Here is a 10,976-nt window from a genome sequence, read left to right as displayed (position 1 = left end):
CCACTAGAGGACTTAAGGGGGAGGGGGGGAGCATGGTTGGGGGGCGGAAAGGTCGTTGTTGCGAATCCCACACATATTTTGGGCTTCATCTCAATAGCAATATTATCCTTAGGAACATGACAAGCCATTTGATACCTCTTGAAACATCCTTCGCCAAACAGGTGTGACCCCCAAATTTTATGCAAATGGTGGTACCGGGGGGGGGGGGGTGTCCCACTTCAATGGCCCCTGTACTGGCACATATATAACGGATCGAAAGTACAGGTATCAGTTGAGGCGCTACTCACCCCTGTTGCTATGTGGCATAATGTGTTCACATAGTTACTGTTTCGGTCAATTTGATCTTCATTGCAGACTGACGCGTCCTTGACAAACGTAAGAGATAAGGCTCTTAAAAATGACATTGCTCGCAGCATGCCATGGAGGAATAAAAAAAAAATGTGGAAAGGCCATTAGGTCACATTATTTGAAGTAAAAAAAAAAATGTGGAAAGGACATTAGGTCACATTATTTGAAGTTAGACATGAGTGCTCTCCCTTGTTTGTTGGCGTCGTCTCCGCACGCTTGCGCAGGAGGTAATGCGACAGACTACACCGCTGCACCCAACGTGACTATTGCTGCGCCGTGGGCCAAAAACTCCCAGTAGTCCTTGCGAAAACACGTAACTTCCGGCAGAATTTTGACGTGCAGCTCGGATAGTAAGGGCACGGCGGTGAAATTTCCTATGCTGTCCAGCGGCCCCGCATTACAGACGCTAGCGCCAGTTCTTCCTTCAGTTGCGTTTATAGCGGTTGGCGGACGAATAACGGCGTATTAATCCCCATGACAACAGATGACCGAAACACGCGGGCGCGGGGGGTGTTCGCATGGCGTCTACTTTACGCGTGGACAAGTCCAAAATCGGGCCCGCTAGGGGAGGTTGGACGATGTATCGTTGACATCGGCCCACCGCTAAAATCTGATTTTTGGAGCTATAAATGTTTTTCACTCACTCACTCGTTGTCCACCTACTCTGCCACGGCCGCGCGCTTGGTGTTTTCGCGCACCATTTCTTTGCTGTTTTGGCATGTTAAAAGTGGTTGCGCTGCTGGTCAACAATGGTAAGCGCAGCGCTGAACCAATGCACGGAAAACAAATTCTTTTCTATTGTTTTAGTGACGCGCATACCCTTCCCATTATTTTCAGTCTAAAAGAAATGTTTCTCAAAACACATTACACGTCTATGTTACAGCATTCTGTAAAATACAAATAACGTGTGTCGGCGCACCGGAGGTGTTAAGCTTCTCCCAAACGGCGCCGCTCACATTTTCAGTACATCATTTCGTGCATCATTCACGCTATACGTGTGTGATCATTCCGCGCAAAGCGCTCACTCGATATATAGGGATCATTTTGGGTACAGTGAGTGCACGCAGTTTAATGCGTGCACGATGTACCTTAGAATCGTAGATAATTGCAAAAAAAATGTTTAATGTTTACGTAAACACCTGAAAGCAAACCAACACCAAACAATGGCCTTCACTGTCCATGCTAAAACATGACACACCAATAGAATTCAGTTAGCATGCACTTGCAGAAATAGTTCCCACGATGTTCCGACTCAAAGTATAGCAGTGACTAAATCACAGTTCATGATCCACGGCGCGAAATGAGCTGTGGCTCCCGAGAAAGCGAGCGCAGGTAGCGTGTCTCGTCGTATCCCATGCGGCTCTCGCTGCACTCTTCGCAGTTTCGAAGGTCACGAGCACAAAACCAAACACCACCGCCGTAGCTGTCGCAGCACTGGCATCGCTAACACACGAAGGAAGACGACGCCAACGTGTCTGACCGGCGCCGCAAAGCAGGCGACAGCACCCGGGATAACGCGACTGACGGAGTTCGCGAAACACGCAAACGACGCGCGGTGGTTAGAACGGCTGCACGGGTCAGAAATTCAAAAGGGATAGAGATAGCTTTTAAAATTGGTTTCGGAATGTTGTTGTTGTTGTTGTGACTGAGAGAAGGATGAAAAGGAAATTGCACGGGCCTGCTACTGGCTCTAGCCAAGCCACCACCGCTGCCAACGTGCAGATAGAGGAGAGGTAAGAGATCAGAGGAAAGAGAAAAAGGCAAGAAAAGACGCGCGTCGCAGCAACAACTGCGTCCGCCGGAGCGGACGCTGCTGAAAAAATCAGATAAGCGGCCGAAGCCGCACTCGCCGAAGCTCGGCGCAGTATCTGTCTCACATATCTCGGTGGACAGCTGAACCGCGAGGTAAGAGAAGGGAGCAAGGTGGGAGCGAAAGAAGAAAGAGAAAGAAGTGATATACTTTTTTTTTCAGAAACTTCTTGTGGTTAGATCTCGCTCTTTATTATAAACGCAAGTGCCATTTCCTTGTTCAGTTACGTTCAGAGCGAATGGCGGACCAGTTACGGCTTCAGAGAACGTTTGTCCAATTAGCCTGAAAGGGAGTTGTTCGCGCTTTACTCCCCCTGGCGAGAGCCTCTGCTAAGCTTTCCTTCCCCCACGAGCCCCAAGCTTTCCTTCCCCCACGCGGAGCCTGAGGGCCTCGAAGCAGGCGATGGCAAGCGCAAAACGCAGAGTCAGTAGGCGGTAGCGGCGGTTTCATCACAGCAGAACGAGGACTGTGGGAAGGACGTAACCCCACCTACTTTATTTGCTGTTCGCCGGAGTGCATGTGTTAGAAATTTGTTTCCCGCCAAGGACAATATATAAGCGAAATAACCAACGATATTCTATTCCATATGTGGGATAGCAACCTGTGTGATGGTTCAGGTGTTCACCGAGATATGTGAGACAGATACTGCGCCATTTCCTTTCCTCAAAAACCTGTTTACCAAACTGTGTGACCTCCTTGAAACCATGCAAGGACTTCAATGCTCCCATACCTGCCACGGTGGCTAGTAGTTAAAGCGCTCGGCTACTGAGCCAGAGTGCCCGGGTTCGAACCCGACTGCGGCGGCAACATTTGAATGGGGGCGAAACAGAAAAGGCGCCTGTGTGCTGTGCGATGTCATTTCACGTTAAAGATCCCCAGGTGGTGGAAGTTAATCCGCAGCCCTCCATTATAGCACCTCTTTCTCTCTTTCTTCTTTCACTCCATCCGTTATCCCTTCCCTTACGGGCGCGGTTCAGGTGCCCACCGAGATATGCGAGACAGTTTACTGAGCCATTTTCTTTCCTCAAAAACCAATTTCAGTGTTCCTGCTACGATCCCAAAGGTTTCAGTCACCGTGATTTCAGTGCATAGATGCATTCACTGTGGTGTCAGGAGCAGTAAAGGTCAAAAATGGTCATTTGAAGCCGTAGAATACAGGGAAAAAAATGTGAGGAAAGGAAAGAAAAGATGCAGCAACTGGCTTACTCGCTGGACCATTCAACCACGCCGTCGGGGAAGGTATGTAGTAAACGAGGAAAGAGAGAAGGACGTGCCGTAGAGTATGACTCCGCATTAACATCGACAACCTAAGGTCCAGTAACTGATATGCAGTGACATCGTGCACAGAACATAAGACTTTTGCACTCTGTCTCCATAAAAATACGGCCACTGCACTGACATCGCACAGCACACGGACCACTAGCATTTCGCCTCCATCGGCGCACACAACACGAAAGCAACAAGAACAATGGCTAAAAGTAGCCCGAGCGCTTACGATTCTTCGAAGGATTCTTCCAAGCTGCTCATGGAAGCTTGCTGCTCGTCCATGCAGTTGCCAGCTGCGCTCACGGGTTCCTTCGAGCCAAGAGCGCTGCGAATCGTAACGTTGCAGGGTGAGGAATAAGGAGACAAAATAATGAAAAGGTGTAATGCACGCGCTATCGCACAAGGCATCACGGGCGGAATTAAGGAAAAGAGGCGCAGTCCTCCCTTTCCACTCTCAAACAAGTAATTTAGTTTAACCATTGGCCCACTGGCGGCCATAGGGGTAGGGGGGGGGGGGGGGGGGGGGCGCATCTCTCAGGGAGGACTTTTCTTCGCTATTTATCTTTGGCGGAGTCCACGATGCACACTGCGTTAATACGCATGCCCCCCCAATTTTCTTTTCTTCGAAGATAAGTCAAGTGATGAAATGTGCCAATAAACGCCCCACCCCCCCCCCTCCCCCCAAGAGTGGCCCACAAATGAAAATTCATCTTCAAGAAAAGTAAATGACGTAGTACCTATCTCACTTCTCTGTGGGCACCTCAACAGCGCCATAAGGAAGGGAGGAAGGTGGGAGTGAAAGAAGAAAAAATACTGCGCCGACACTGCCTCAGTGTTCGACTTAAAAGCGTTAGTTACGGGAGCTTCAAGTGTTTACATCGGTGTGCTCAGCCAGAAAAACACCAAAACGAAACATCCGCGGATGTTTCCTTTCCCGAAACATCTCTTCTAAGACACAAGCAATGCCATCTACCTCATGGATTTTTTATTGCGATTTGCAGCCGCCTTCATTATGTCCGGTATATTTCCTTGTAATATCAGATAATTAATTTCAAAGACATGTGCATCACAACACGACAAATCATTTGACACCATCCGCAGCCCCCTGTGACAACTGATTCAGCCGTAACGGCCGTCTGAAGGTCCTCGGAATGAAAAGCTTGGGGGCGGGAAAGGTTGTAGTTGCCAATCCCGCACATATTTCGAGCTTCATCTCAATTACTGATATTATCCTCAGGAACGCGCCAAGTCATTTGCCACCGCTTGAAACATTCTGCTTCAAACGCGCGGCCCCCAAACTTTATGCAATTGGTCGCTATACTGGCACATATATAACGGATCTAAACTATAGGTACAAATTAGAGGTGCACAGAAGAGGAATCTGAACTCGTATTTCTGCCGCTGGAACTGGATCTACACGTTCCGAGCGTTCTTGGAAACTTCGAATTATTGCCCTGGCGGCCGATTTCTCTAATTTAAACCGAATTAACGTCGGGCTATCGCCTTTATATTAATTCCCTTAACGCTATAAAGATCCTGCGCAGGCTGTCATCGGCGATCAGAAATTGACATCCTGACCAGTGAATCGGTCTGTGTGCCAATCCAGCCCAGTAGTTGATACGCATGGTATTAATATCCTTGAAGTGGCTATGTTGCCAGCAGCCGGCAGAATACCCGAAAAAGAGGATGCCGGCCGCGTCGTCTTATGGGCTCGCTGGTTGCGCAGCAAATGTAAGGAGCACGAATACAGTGTTACGTTCCTTAAGGCCAAAGACTTTAACAGCTCATACTCGCGGCCATGACTGTCCGTCCGTCCGTTACATATTGAAGTGAAAGTCATAGCTAGTCGTTACTAGTCCAAGTCATGACTATCTAGTCATTAACCAGTCATCGACTAATTAGTCATGACTAACTAGTCATTAACCAGTCATTATTAGTTAGTCATTAACCGGGCATGACTATTTAGTCATCAGATGCATAAACAGTAGCAGCCAAAGTTGCGTGGAAAGGCTTCCGCCTCGCGCACTTTAGATCGTCAATGTGCATGGAGCCCTTAACGAAGGCACCATCTCCTTTGTTCGTTCACCTTCTTCTCACCCTTCCCCTCACGGCGCGCTTGATGTATCCGCCAAAAAGTGGGGCAGTACGCATTTCCCTTTCCTGAAGAATGGTTGTGGTTTACCTCGCTTAAGCGTGGTTTAGCGAAAAATTTCCTCTTGACAGGGGCTGCGAATTTCTGTCTTCTGCGTCCCCAAAAGCCGTGCTGATCCACTGTCACAGAACCGATGGAACGTAGCACTGTGTTCATGTTCTTACCTTTGCTGCGCACGTCTCGTGACACCAGCAATCCAATAAGACGACGTGGCCGGCATCCTCTTCGGCTATTATGCCAGCTACTGGCAACATAGCCACTTCTTTGTACTGACATCGCACAGTACACGAGCCTCTAGAATTTCGCCTCCATCGGCACATACAACACGCAAGCAACGAGAACACGGGTTAAATGTAGCCCGAGCGCTTACGATTCTTCGACGACTCCTTCCGACCTGCTCGTGGAAGCCTGCTGCTTGTCCATGTTGCTGCGAGTCGCGCTCACGGGTTCCTTCGTGCCAAGAGCGCTGCGAAATGTAACGTTGCAGGGTGAGGAATAAGGAGAGAAAATAATGAAACGATGCAATGCACGCGATGTAATGCACAAGGCCCCAAGGGCGGATTTAAGGAAAAGAGCTGCAGTCAAAAGTGGAAAATCGCTGAATGATTGCGATAAAAGTTACTGCGAAATGTGAGTGCATTTGTCGAGGTATTTGAACGATACGCGATAGCATAAGGAACATGAAATGCCAAGCGGTGCCGGCGGCGTTTGGCCTCGGAAAAAATTGACAATGCAGAAGGGGAAAACCCCGGCCTCTCTCCGCTGGCGCTGATCAGCAGCAACGTAGTTGGCCAGGAGGGTCTCTCAGTATGATTCCGCCGTGGTTGGGTATGAAAGGTGTGGGAACGTAATGCACGTTAGGAGGACGTGAAGAAAGTCTCCCGGTTTCCCGCAGAAGTTACAGGATTAAAGGAACTGATCGGGACAGCGGGAATGAGGGAGAATAGGGTAGGGAGCAGAACGGGTATGGAGTCGGCACCAATGGGAGGCCTGGGTTAGGGTTACGGGGGGACCAATGCGGTGCGTAAACGCGCAGGGTATATCGAGAGTGGCTAAAGATATCTCTGAAGGTAAGCCGACGCTCCTGGGATGGCGGACGGCATCCAACTCCGGCCCGCAAAGGGAATCCTAGGGCGAGGGAGTGGACCACCTCGTTTCCCGGGAGGCCTGCGTGTGCGTGCCTCAACCAGCGCTCTCGCCGTAACTGGATCCTCCTCCTCTTTCCTCCTCTCTTCGCTACCGCCGTACTTTCATCCGCTGCTGTGCTACTCGTACGCGCTGCCGCTTACGCCGACGCAGCTCAAGTCGGGAAGAAGTAGCGCTCTAAGAGATTCCCGGATAACCTACGCGGTTGCCTTGACCGTGTCATCAGATCTTATATTCCTCAGAGCCTCGAGCCCAGCCCCTGGCGTTACGACATGACGCAGCACAGTTCAGGCTGCTGAAAACCCCTCGTAAACCCCAAAACCAAAGGCTGAGGAACGAGTCCTGCACCACGAAAGAGGCAAAAGCGTGCCTGCAGCTTTAGCCTTACGGGCATCTAAGCTACGGGCTGCCGCCACTGCCAGCCATTGCGCACTGCCGCCGACTTACGTGTCACTTCCAGCCAGTTGCCGCCAGTGCGCCTGGACCGAGCCGTCGAGCGAGGTTCGGTTCACCGCGAGCACCGCGTCGTTCGTCGCGAGCACTGGCGCGCGTGCACGAGGCGAAATCACGAGAGGGCTGTATTTGACGAAGACAAAGAACAAAGCACAAGGTCTTGCTCTCAGTCGAAGACAAAAAGAATCAACCTAGATCTACACCCAAAGGCAGCATTTTGGATCAGGCGGTCTCCGCTGCGGCCCTTTCGGCGACATAGGGTCGTTGAAGGTGTTGCAGTGGAACTGCCGGTCTATTCTTTCTTCTTCAACAGATTTAATTTGTTTAATCAGTAAATTAAGTCCAGATTAAATCTCTTCAGGAAACGTGGCTCGCTAAAGATTCTAGGTACAATTTACAAAATTATCGTTCTTTCAGGCTTGACCGGCCCTCAAGAGGTGGTGGGTTGCTATTGTTCGTATCCACAAAATTTTGCCACTGGGCAACTGTGTCATTTGATTATATGGACAGGCAGTGCGAAATTCAGACTCTTGATCTCAATATTCCTGGATATCAGCGACTCACTCTGGCTAATGTATATTTTCCAACAGGTGTGCATGACATTCGGCCTCTTGACTCGTTTTTATCTAGTTGCAGGAAACAGGTTTTAATTGTTGGAGACTTCAACTCGCATCATGTTTCGTGGGGGTTTCGAACAGATCGCTGCGGTACGCTCTTATGGGACTGGGCTTGTGTAAATAACCTCATCTGTTTTAATTCGGGTCTCCCCACATTTGTCCGTGGTCAGTCTCGCTCAGCGTTAGACTTGTCATTTTCTTCCCCCGGAATAACTGTGTCCTCTGGGGCGCCAGTTGACTGTGCCTCCAATAGTGATCACCTTCCGATCAGCTTCCAAGTTATGTGCCGGTTGACCTCTCCTAACAGCACACGGCGCACATTCATAAATTACGGAAGTTTTAAAAATGCCCTCAAAGCAGACCATCAGGAATTATCTCATTCCAACAGTGGAGATAATGCCATCCGCATTTGTTCAATTTTGGATGGAGCTCGTAAAAAATCGGAGTTCTTGGTTCAGGCACATAAGGGAACATCTCCGTGCCTTTGGTGGAACGCAGAGTGCGCTCGAGATTATAGGCGCTGAAAGGCTGCTTGGAAGAAACTTCTCCACAATCAGTGTCCCAAAAACTGGATCGATTATAAGTTCGTTGCAGCTACGTTCAAGCGCACCGTATCTCGTGCAAAGGAGTTGCACGATACTGAACGCTACGAATTCCTTTCAAAATCTGGAAATAGGCGCGCTTTATTCAATTACCTAAAATTCAGGAAACTAATCTCGCCCACCATGAACGCTGTCTCCCTAGTTCAGTCACCGGCTGAACTTGCACAGTCCCTGGAAGAGATAGGCAGAGGCCTTGAGCGCCGGTTTATGGCTCTTCTTCCTTCTCCTCAGAGATTTCTTGCCACTTTGGACGATTTCGAGGAGGTCACCCTCACTGAGCTCTCGAACACTGTATCCCGCCTTCCACCCGCGGCCCCTGGCCCTGATGGTGTGACTTCTTCTATGATTAAAATTTTGTTCGAGGAATCTCCCACCGACTTACTGGCACTTATAAATTACTCTCTTAAAAGGCCATGGGTTCAAAATGAGTGGCGTCTAGCAAAGATTATCCCATTGCTTAAAAAGCAGAGAGATGGTTATGTGTTAGACAATATAAGGCCAATTTCTATAACTTCGAATCTCGTTAAGTTAATTGAGAGGGTGTTGCATGGCAGAATAATGTCTGTTATTTCAGAGACTGGGTTGTTGAACCCTTGCCAGATTGGTTTCAGACCAGGATGCTCTATATGGTGTGCCCATACCGATCTGGAGAGCCGCATACAGTTAGCTCGTCGCCGAAACCAATACGCAGCGCTTGTTACTTTAGATATATCTAAAGCTTATGACAGCGTTGAGCACAGGACGCTCTTGCAAAGACTACAGGCAGTAGGACTTCCGAGATACTTTGTGGCTTGGGTGCTGAATTCCTTGCTGACAGGGAATTTTACTGCTTCCAGAACGGTGTTTCATCAGGCAAATTTCGACAAGCGAGAGGAAGTGCCCCAAGGGGCGGTCCTCTCCGCTGTACTTTTCAACATCTTACACAGCAGTATTCCCTGCAGTCCTCAGGTGTCCACCTATGTGTATGCTGATGACATCGCCTTTTTTGCTTCAGAGAACGACATTTCCTCTTTGTACCAGTCTTTACAGTCCTGCCTGAATGTCCTAGACCAATGGTTAAGAGACATTAATCTGTCCCTTAATGTCAATAAATGTGCTTTAATGGTTTTTCCGCTCTCTCGCCCAGTTAATATCTCTATTGTTTACAGGAGCCATGTAATTCCTCAAGTGCAAAGTGTCAAATACCTCGGAGTAATTAATGATCCTTCTTTTTCCTGGGGTGCCCATATCGAGCAGATCACTGCGAAAGGAGTCCGAGCAGTCGGTATGCTGCGCAGGCTGAGCAGTGTTCGTTCTGTCCTGAGAAGGCACTCACTTCTTATGATTTATAGAATGTACGTCCGTCCAGTCTTAGAGTTCGGCTGTGTTTTATTCTCTGGTGCGCCAGCGTATAAACTTCGCCCCTTGATTCTCTTGGAGCGGGAGGCGTTGCGCCTTTGTTTGGGCCTTCCAAAATTTGTGACGAATTCCGTTTTGTACCTGGAAGCGCGTATTCCATCATTGACTTCTATATTTCGGCTCTTAACGGTGCAGACGTTCGTAAGAATGTGCGATTCTTCGCTTTATGCCTCCAATTTGATCTTCCTTCGTCAGCCTCGGCTATTTTTCAACGAATCCTGGTCTCGTTTCCGTACCCCTCAGATATGTTTTGTGCAATCCCTCCTTGACCCCGTAAACGTCCGCATTTCGGACATCCGTCCGGTATGCGCCAACTCTTCATCTATTCAGATTGTCTTCGATGACATCTTTCCAAAACATGCAAAGTTAATGCCTTTTCATTTGCTCAGTGGTTTATTGCTGGATTACCTGCTGTGCTTTAAATCTCATGTGCTCATAGCGACAGACGCCTCACAGTGTGAAGAAAAGGCTGGTGTTGGCATTTTCTCCATCTCCCTTGACTGGTCATTCTCTCTCCGCCTTCCCGATTACACCCCTATTTATTTGGCCGAATTTCTAGCAGTAGTCTTAGCGTTGCGCAAATTAAACAGCTCCTTGTCTTCTGTCATAATTATGACAGATTCATTATCGTTGTGTTCCTCTCTCACCGCGCCTACAACATCTCAGGCACTTCGGTTACTCAAATGCTTGGTTCCACCCCACGTGTGTTCATTACGGTTGGTCTGGGTGCCTGGGCACAGAGGAATCCATTTGAATGAGGTTGCCGATACCCTGGCGAAGGCATCTCTTCAAGGCCGAGTCGTATCTGTGCTTCCACCCAGCGCATATATTACGGCGGCCAGGTTTCGCAGGTATCTGCTCTTGAAAGAATTTGCAGCATCAGCTCTGACCTCCTCTCCCGAATTCCGGCATCTCCTTTACCCGTGGTGCAGTAAAGGATGGCGATCACGCAAGCTTGAGGTTTCCTTCACGCGTCTACGTTGTCGCGTGCCTCACTTAAACTTCTACCTTTATAGATCTGGTCTGGCGGTCTCCCCATTGTGCCCGTTCTGCGGAGAACCCGAAACGATAGATCATTTCTTGTTGACCTGCCGCCGTTTCTCAAATTTACGGAGCCGCCTGCTGGAGCTTCCGTTACGACAGCTTGGTCTAAGTCTGTCAGCCGGGATTGCTCTGTCTCTTGG

This window comes from Amblyomma mixtum, chromosome 2 (assembly GCF_055824585.1).
Source record: "Amblyomma mixtum isolate Tamu chromosome 2, ASM5582458v1, whole genome shotgun sequence".
Lineage (NCBI taxonomy): Eukaryota > Metazoa > Arthropoda > Arachnida > Ixodida > Ixodidae > Amblyomma > Amblyomma mixtum.
The sequence above is the reverse complement of the archived record's forward strand: the minus strand, read 5'-3'. Positions refer to the sequence as shown.